Source organism: Octopus bimaculoides, chromosome 7, assembly GCF_046866305.1.
Source record: "Octopus bimaculoides isolate indiv1 chromosome 7, ASM4686630v1, whole genome shotgun sequence".
Taxonomy (NCBI): domain Eukaryota; kingdom Metazoa; phylum Mollusca; class Cephalopoda; order Octopoda; family Octopodidae; genus Octopus; species Octopus bimaculoides.
In genome coordinates this window covers 104,966,950-104,976,561 of record NC_142934.1, presented here as the reverse complement: position 1 = coordinate 104,976,561, position 9,612 = coordinate 104,966,950, and the positions used below count along the sequence as shown (strand labels likewise).

Sequence of the window (9,612 nt, the reverse complement as noted above, 5' to 3'; positions counted from 1 at the left end):
TATCTTCAGAGACAGCCAACGATTCCTCAATTCGCAAACACTGAATATGATATCTCACTCTTTCCATATCTATTCTCAGAAAAAAAAAGTGTATGAAATTCTAGGGAATGTTGTATGTTGTATTTACGGCAAACCACACAGACATTTCCTTGAAGTAATTTTCAACCATGCTCAAGCACAAAAATGCATAATCACATTTAACCAGATGCACATTTAAACAGATACATTCACTTATATAGTTACAAATACGCACACACCACTCTCCCATTCACATACACTGACAAAAACCTAATTAGTATTAATGGCTAATATAACAGTAAGTCAAAGCTATTTGAAAATTTTACTGTGACATTGGGCAATGTTAGATGCTAATAGTGGGAGCTTATCTGTTCATGTTTAAGAAGCTGCTAACAATTACAGTTTCTAAGATTCTCATGGAGCATTGAGAGAAATTAGATTGAAATTTTTATTCAGTAGGACGACTTCTATATTTGGGTGTTCTAAGTCAAAGGACACTTGGGAAATACAATTATAAATTCAACCGATGTTCAACATAAACATGGCACGGATTGCGTAGTAGGTGTGCGTGTGTATGTTTCAGTGCTTCTGTGTTTGTGCGAATTCGTATATATGTCTATATTGAAGTTGCTGATGTAATTCGAGTAGATTATAAAATAGATGCAACCTACACGGAAGCATTAAAGCTCTTTGACTATCACCTTTTTCTTTTTTCTTTTTTTTTGTTTCTTATATACACCACAATGGAAATATCACTGTTTGTATGTCATGGATTTTCACTTACATAGCCCTATTAAAATGCGTTGAAATTTAATTATCTTTGTCATCTTATAAAAAGGTCCTTGTTTGTAGCACTTTCGGTAGGCTCCACGTGATAGTTTGATTCCAACCCTTACAACTTGACTTCTTAATGCTGAAACATTGAAACACCAGTTAGAATTACTAAGGAACGCCTTATGTTACCAATGTTTTGTAACTTTCATTGCGTTGGCTTTAAAATAACTAATCAACAACATTTATATATGTATCAGACGATGCTTCATGAAAACTGTACACACACACATATAAGTGTTATGCTATGTTGTACTAAGTCGCTTTCATTATTCATCCCATTTTATTTATGATTCTGTAGATGGATATTGTTTCCTGCTTAAAATTCAGAAAACTGCACAAGGCTGCCTTTTTCACCTACATATAGTGCAATTGGTCCGTGCTAGGCCCATAACTAGGAGGAGTCGTAAATCGAAACTGTCTCGCAATGTTTGATTTCATTACTTTGTTTTCTGACCTCTGTGGTGAGATAAATAGAATCCCTTAGTAGATAGAAGTCCAGTTTTTACTTTTTGTTTCCAAGACATCATGTTCTGCCACAAAATATGGTTTTGTTTGGAGTTGTGTGTGCCTGTGTTTATTGCGTGTATCTCTGTACATGTGTAAATACGTATGCATCCGTATATCTGTGCGTATGCACAGATATATGCGTATGCAACCGTATATCTGTGAGGGAGTTTCCGTATGTGTAAATTCGTAAACTAATAAAAAGATTCTTCCATTTCTATTGCAAATATTAACTTAAAATAGAAATCTTCAACTTGCTGTTTCATAATATGCGTAACAATTCCTGTGGTAATTAATTTGTCTGCAATCAAGACTTGGATGAATTAGTATTCGCGTTTGGCTGTCATGAAGGTGTAGTTTAGGAATGATTTAAAGAGAAAGTGGAAGAAATTGTAGATAGTCGTCTTGACCATTCTAATTGTAAATTAGTATTACAGCAATTATATGATTTATTTTTCAAGAAATGCCAAAACGACAGTAAACTGACTATAGAAACTGATGCCACAGTATGGAACAATACACTGCTAAACTTTAAATTCGGAGACTTTTAACTCTACGGTAGGAATAGTTACTACGATCATGGCTGATAGTTCATTGGCATTTAGGTAACATGATATTCCAGTTCACCTACATATATAGTTACTATAATAGTAAATATGTAGAGCTTTATCAGTCATGTTGAATTGATAAATGATGCCTCCATTTACAACGCTGATCGCAATTCCACGCGGGGAAAATATGCCATAGAATAAGCTGTTCCAAATATAGTTACATCTTTATTCATTACGTTTAGCGTTAAATGAACTAATGAGAGGTTGAATGTGATTTCCACCCTCTGAATTACAACTGATATAATATATCTACTCGTCCGCGTACTTATCGTGTGCAATTGTAGATAACTCTGTGTGACTGTGTGTGTGTGTATGTGTGTGTGTGTGTATGTATATATGAATGGAAAACATACGGAAAAAAATAATTAAAACAAATATAGCAGAGCGTAGTTTCGATCTACGGGCCTCTGGGTTATGAGCCCAGCACGCTTCCACTGCGCCACTCTGCTCACTTGGTTGCTGGGTTGTGCATATAGTCTAATATTTCTTTTATTTACTGTTCTACGTTAGATGGTCATCATTGCTTCAGCCATTGTTGATAATATATACATCTGTGTGTTAAATTGTGTCACAAGTACAAAAGGAAGAAGCTAATCAATGTATGACTATAAAGTTCAAATATTTGTCAAGTAAAACGTGACATTTCATTATGCTAATATTGCACTTCATACATTTGAAGGCGAATATTCCAGAATATGTTTTCACTGTTGTATGCTTTCTCAGTTTCAAGAATTCCTTAAAGTCTGAATTTCCACTCAGTACTTTGTAATCAAAAGTGAATGTAGATGTATATGGTCAGATACGGACATACAAATATACAAATGCACGCATACGCACATCAGACACAACCACGCGCACACGCACACTCACATTTTCATTCTTTTACTTGTTTCAGTTATTTGACTCCGGCCAAGCTGGAGAACCGCCTTAAAGGGTTTGGGTTTCAGTCGGAGAAATCGACTCCAGGACTTATTCCTTGTAAGCCTAGTACTTATTCTATCGGATCATTTTGCTGAACTACTAGGTTACAGGGACGCACGCATACCAACATCGGTTGTTCAACGAGAGGGTAAACACAGACAAACACGCAGACAGATAGACATTCATACATCTATATATGACAGGCTTCTTTCAGTTTCCGTCTACCAAATCCGGTCACAAGGCTTTGATCGGCCCAAGGCTATTATAATAGAAGATACATGCCCAATGTGCCACGCAGTGGGACTGAACCCGTAACCATGTGGTTGGGAAGCAAGGTTCTTACCAGAAGCCTATATACAGGGTACAGTTATTAAATTATCTCTTTCGCATTCATATATTAACAGTGTAGATCTTAATTATAAAAAATATGAAACCATTATTCTATGCTAATTTAGTTAACTGTAAGAAATTTAAATGTAATAAAATGTTTTAAAAGAAATTTAATGTGCCTACATGATAACTGTAAACCTACTTTTGGGCCATCCTGTATGTTTTTATATATATATATATATATATATATATATATATATATATATATATATATATATATATATATATATATATATATATATATATATATATATATATATATATATATATATATATATATATATATATATATATATATATATATATATATATATATATATATATATATATATATATATATATATATATATACAGAAGTTGGACAAAATAATGGTAACACCTAGCATCATAGCGTCATTATTTTGAAATATCTATATAACCATTAAAAGCTTGTTTATTTTTATGTGTTTTTTATTTATTATTAATTTTTAATATGTTTTGCTAAAATTGCTGTTTCTTTTCAGATATCATCAGGAAAGGGTAATTAAAATTCATTAAAATGACAGATCTGACGAACTTTCGAAGAGGTCAAATTGTAGGTGCACAAAAACTGTTCGCCGGGAGCTGCAATTAGCCAGATTTCACGGTAGGGCTGCAATCAGAAAACCACTACGTTCAAAAACAAACGATGCAAAGCGTTTAGAGTGGAGTAAAAACCTACAGAATTGGTCCCTAGAGCAGTGGAAGAATGTTATTTTCTCGGACGAGTCATCCTTTACTTTATTTTCGACCACCGGCCGAGTATACGTGTGGAGACAGCCAAAAGAAGCATTTGGCCCAGACTGCCGTCTCCCAACTGTTAAACATGGAGGAGGATCTGTGATGATCTGCGGGAGTTATATCTTGGAAATCCGCCGGCCCAATGGTTTTCCTTCCTGGCAGAATTAATAGTCAAGACTATTTAAGTATTTTATGTAATCAAATTCATCCTATGGTTGCGAAACTGCTTCCGGAGGGAAACGCAATCTTTCAGGATGATAATTCACTAATTCACACAGCTAAAGTTGTTACTGAATGGCACGAGGAACATTCTAGTGACGTTGAACATCTTATCTGGCCAACATAGTCCCCAGATGTCAATATTATTGAACGTTTATTGTGCATCTTAGTAAAATAAGTAAGGAGTCGATATCCTCCACCATCATCAATACAAGCACTTGAGACCGTTTTTCTTTGGAAACAATTCAAACTTGTACGAGTTCATATCTCGTAGATTTTAAGCTGTAATTAGTGCCAAAGGCGGTCTTACCCCATATTAAAATAAATTTGGTTGAGATTTTAAGGTGTCTCCATTAATTTATCCAATCCCTGCATATATATATATATATATATATATATATACATATAAACGTACGCGCGCACACACGCACACACGCATGATGCATTTGTGAAAGACTGAACGTGCGTATGCCCACTTTTAATTTTTTTGTGTATGTAGCTCTTGTATTTACCCTGCTTTCACTAAAATGCTACATACATGTGTTATCCTAATTTAGCCCTCTTCCTGCTCCTCACTGAATATTTCACCACTTCAAGTCAGTCTCTTACCCTCACTCCGTTTTGCTATCACTAATTTTTTCTCTAAATCTCGCTATCTGTCAAAATCTGTAGATGCGCGTTGAAGTTAGGAACATGACCGCAAGTTTTTATAAATTATATTTCATTCGGTAATGTCAACGAAAGAAGTGATTACCATATAGTCATATTTTCATTTAGTTAACAATAATAAGATTTACTCTAATTATATTGATTCCATTATTACTGCAGAGCTTCTAGAAAGAAGTGTTAAGCCAAAAGATTCATAGTTACTCCTGTGAATTCAACAAGAATAATTCACCTTGCGTAGAAGAGAACGAATGCCCGAGATGGTTTCCAAGATTTTTTGTCATGATCACAAAGAGCGATCATGGCTATCCCTCCTACAGAAGAAGAGCGCCAGCAGATGAAGAGCACCAGGAGATTGGTGGAAGATTATGAACTTAGCATGGGATAGGTATTTCCTTATTTCTTACTCCGAACATAGCAATTTAATACACATATCGATTTTAATTGCTCTGCTTCAATCCAATAAAGTTAATCAAATATTTCTGTAAATAAGACATCAAAGGATCTGTCGTTGCAATATCTGTTGTGACGAAGCACGACGGCTGCAGTAATGTTAGCGAATTCCGGCTCAGACATTAGCTGAAAAAGATCCCAATAATGCAGCTGCGCAATTTCGATCAACTGTGCAATGGTGCATGACAAATTGTGATGAATTTTATGCCACATGTCACCACGACTTGTAATTTTAATGAGTTTGCCAATTAAGAAGATACAATTATATTCAGAATTCCTTTCTCAAAAAGATGTATCTTTTCGATTTAGGAGGAGATTTCACTTTGGAGAACAACTAAGAATTGTCATATAAATCAATAATACCCACAGAGAAATATGAACAGTTTGTGATCTATTGCCTCTTAAGGAATACTTCTTTGCAGATGTCCATTTAATGGGCGTCCAAAGTATGTGAGCTTCCAAGATTTATATTATCCCCGTGAATTGCCAAAAGTTTGATATATTATATATATACAAATATGAAGATAACTATGAGTTTCAAAAGTGTAAAACATATTCGTATAACAGAATGTCAGATTTCATTTAAGAAACAAACCACTATATAGCATATATTGTATACTTTCTTACTTTTGTGCTTGTGACAGTTGAACATACACGGATGTGAGTAATGGCTGATGCAATAATTACAATGTAACAAGAACACTGATTGAAGGAAATATTAGTTCATTTAGGGCGTTTTGTGTCTGTCAAGCAGAGTGGCGCAGCGGAAGCGTGCTGGGCCCATAACCCAGAGGTCCGTAGATCGAGACTACGCTCTGCTATAAAATTTATTTTATTGCATTATTTGTAATTTTACATACATTTCGCTTTTGATGGGATACCTACTTGATGGGTTTAACCGATCAGATTGATATCAGTAGTTCGCTCTTTTCGTCTAAGCTCAGGTACATATCGTATCAACTCATTTTCTTTTTTTTTGCCATACACACACACTCACATACATATGTCTGTGTGAGTGTGTGTATGCGTGTTTCTATGTATGTAAATGTCTGTGTGTGAGTGTATGTTTGTGTGTGCGTGTGTTTGTCTCTGTGCTTGCGTGTGTAAGCACAGTCGTGACAGTGTGATAAGAAACGTGCTTCCGAACGACATGGTTCTGGATTCAATCCCACTGCGTAGAATCTTGGACAAGTGTCTACTAAGTTAGCCGCGGGACCACCAAATCCTTGTGAGTGGATCTGGTTTATGGTATGTGAAAGAAAACCATTGTTTTTCTCCTTATTCTTTCTGTTGAAGAGCGTAGCTCGAAACGTTAAAGACTTTCTCTATTCCCGAGCGTTAAACTAATACATCCTTGTGTTGTTTACACCACCTGTCCTCGTCTGTTGTAGTTTTTTCGTAAATTCTCCCATATATATATATATATATATATATATATATATATATATATATAGAGAGAGAGAGAGAGAGATAGATAGATAGACAGATAGATATAGATAAACGTGTGAGTATATTTTTGTCTGTGCTAGTCCAACACCACTGCTTGAAAACCAGTGTAGTATTACCGTGGACTAACAGTTGGCAAAAAAATAAATAAAATAAATAAAATAAGCTGATACAATATGTACCAGTGTTTAGACAGAAAGAGAAATACTTATATATGTCTCAACATAAAATTGATGCTGAAAGTCAAGCGCATAGTGCATTAGAGAGTAAAATGCTACATAAATTTCTTTTTTGACATCGAAAGATTTCCTGGGGTAGTGTAGAATAATAAGGATATTTCTCCATTGAAGATATTTCTCATGCATCTGCAGCTATTTTTCTGTTTGGGCGACGCAAGGTACTCTCATAATCTCACACACACGCGCGCGAACACACACACTGACGCGCGCGCACAAATCTATCTATATGCATATGAGTATATATAATATACATCTATTTATGTATGTAGTATGTATATTATATATATACATACATGTAAGTAAGAAGCTTGCTTCCCAACGACATGGTTTCAAGTACAATCTCACTTCGTGGTATCTTGAGCAATTGTCTTCTACTATAGCCTCGGGCCGACCAAAGCCTTGTTAGTGGATTTGGTAGATGGAAAGTGAAACAAGCCCGTCGTATATATATATATATATATATATATATATATATATATATATATATATGCGTGTGCATATGTTTGTTTGTGCTTGTGTTTTTCTCCCCACGTTCGCTTGACAACCGATACTGGTTTGTTTACGTCCCCGTAAATTAGCGGTTCATCAAATAGTTGACATTTATTAGAGATGACGCATCGGTTGTTACTCTTCGATTATTATAGTAAAAGACAGTAGCTTTCTTAAGCTGAATACACATCGCTGATTGATTGAAATTACCTAAATACAACAGCTTTAACACTAAATAACTTCTAAAATACGAAATTTTGTCAAAAGTGTGGAAAGTAAACCGTGTTCAGCGTGAGGAATTACACCAGCATACGAAGTTTCAAACAGTATAGTTAAAAAAAATATAAAAAAATCCGTCAGTGAAGCTGAAGAGATTGTACATAACATGCTTTAAAGAAGCAGTTACGCTAAATTCCAACTTCAACGAATTTCTTGAGAAAAAATTTTCTGGAATATTCCTAGCAGAAAGCCAATAGTCAGTATCGGAATATTCGCATAACAGAATGGCAGATTTCATTTAAGAAACAAACCACTGTATAGCATATATTGTATAATTTCTTACTTTTGTGCTTGTGACAGTTCAAGCAGAGTGGCGCAGCGGTAGCGTGCTGGGCCCATAACCCAGAGGTCCGTAGATCGAAACTACGCTCTGCTAGAAACTTTATTTTATTGCATTATATGTAATTTAACATACGTTTCGTCTTTGACGGGGCACCTACTTGATGGGTTTAACCGATCAGATTGATATCAGTAGTTCGCTGTTTGTCTAAACTCTGGTACGTGTCGTATCAGCTAATTTTTTTGGCAAATGTTAGTCCACGGTAACGTTACACCGGTTGTCAAGTAGTGGAGGTGGACTAGCACAGACACAAATATACTCACACAAATATATATTTATATATATACACACACACACAATGGTTTTTATTCAGTTACCATAAACCAGATCTACTCACAACGATTTGGTCTTCCCGCGGCTAACGTAGCTGACACTTGTACAAGATTCTACGCAGTGGGATTGAATCCAGAACCATGTGGGTGGGAAGCACGTTTCTTATTTCTGTATTGCCCACAAGGGGCTACACACAGAGGGGACAAACAAGGACAGACAAAGGGATTAAATTGATTAGATCGACCCCAGTGCGTAACTGGTACTTAATTTATAGACCCCGAAAGGATTAAAGGCAAAGTCGACCTCGGCGGAATTTGAACTCAGAACGTAACGGCAGACGAAATACCGCTAAGCATTTCGCCCGGCGTGCTAGCGTTTCTGCCAGCTCACCGTCTTCTTTAAAAGAAGAAATATTAATATCAATCTGATCGACTAAACCCATCAAGTAGGTGCCTCGTCAAAGACGAAATGTATGTAAAATTACAAATAATGCAATAAAATGAATTTTCTAGCAGAGCGTAGTTTCGATCTACGGACCTCTGGGTTATGGGCCCAGCACGCTTCCACTGCGCCACTCTGCTTGACAAACGATTGATGCCTTAAATAAACTAATATTTCCTTCAATCAGTGTGTTACTTTTACATTGTAATTATTGCATCAGCCATTACTCATATCTGTGTATGTTGAACTGTCACAAGCACAAAAGTGAGAAAGTATACAATATATGCTATACAGTGGTTTGTTTCTTAAATGAAATCTGACATTCTGTTATACGAATACTCCGATATTGACTATTGGCTTTCTGCTAAGAATATTCCAGAAACTTTTTTCTCATGAAATCCTTCAACTGCGCAACTCTACTTAACTCTCGGTGTACTTCAATACGCACTTTATTATTTCTTTCAGTGACTTTTCTAAGTAAAATTTCTACTATTGCATCATTCATTATATATCAGTTTTATCTCTGTGTTTTGGGCTTGTGAAATTTATGAGTATATTTCTCATGCATCTCTGTTTGGGCGACGCAAAGTACTCTCATAATTTCACACACACGCGCGCGCGAACAACACTCGCGCGCGCACACACACCTATATATATGCATATGAGTATATATAATATACATCTATTTATGTATTAGTATCCATATACATATATACATACATGTAAGTAA

At 35.5% G+C, this 9,612-nt stretch overlaps 3 non-coding genes across 3 annotated transcripts; 1 reads left to right on the top strand and 2 right to left on the bottom strand.

Annotated features, from left to right (window-relative positions):
- Nucleotides 1-2,344: 2,344 nt before the first annotated feature.
- Nucleotides 2,345-2,416, bottom strand: Trnam-cau (transfer RNA methionine (anticodon CAU)). Its single transcript has one exon. It is a non-coding gene; the product is annotated as a tRNA-Met (tRNA).
- Nucleotides 2,417-8,132: 5,716 nt separating this feature from the next.
- Nucleotides 8,133-8,204, top strand: Trnam-cau (transfer RNA methionine (anticodon CAU)). Its single transcript has one exon. It is a non-coding gene; the product is annotated as a tRNA-Met (tRNA).
- Nucleotides 8,205-8,950: 746 nt separating this feature from the next.
- Nucleotides 8,951-9,022, bottom strand: Trnam-cau (transfer RNA methionine (anticodon CAU)). The gene has a single exon. It is a non-coding gene; the product is annotated as a tRNA-Met (tRNA).
- Between the last annotated feature and the right edge of the window lie 590 nt (nt 9,023-9,612).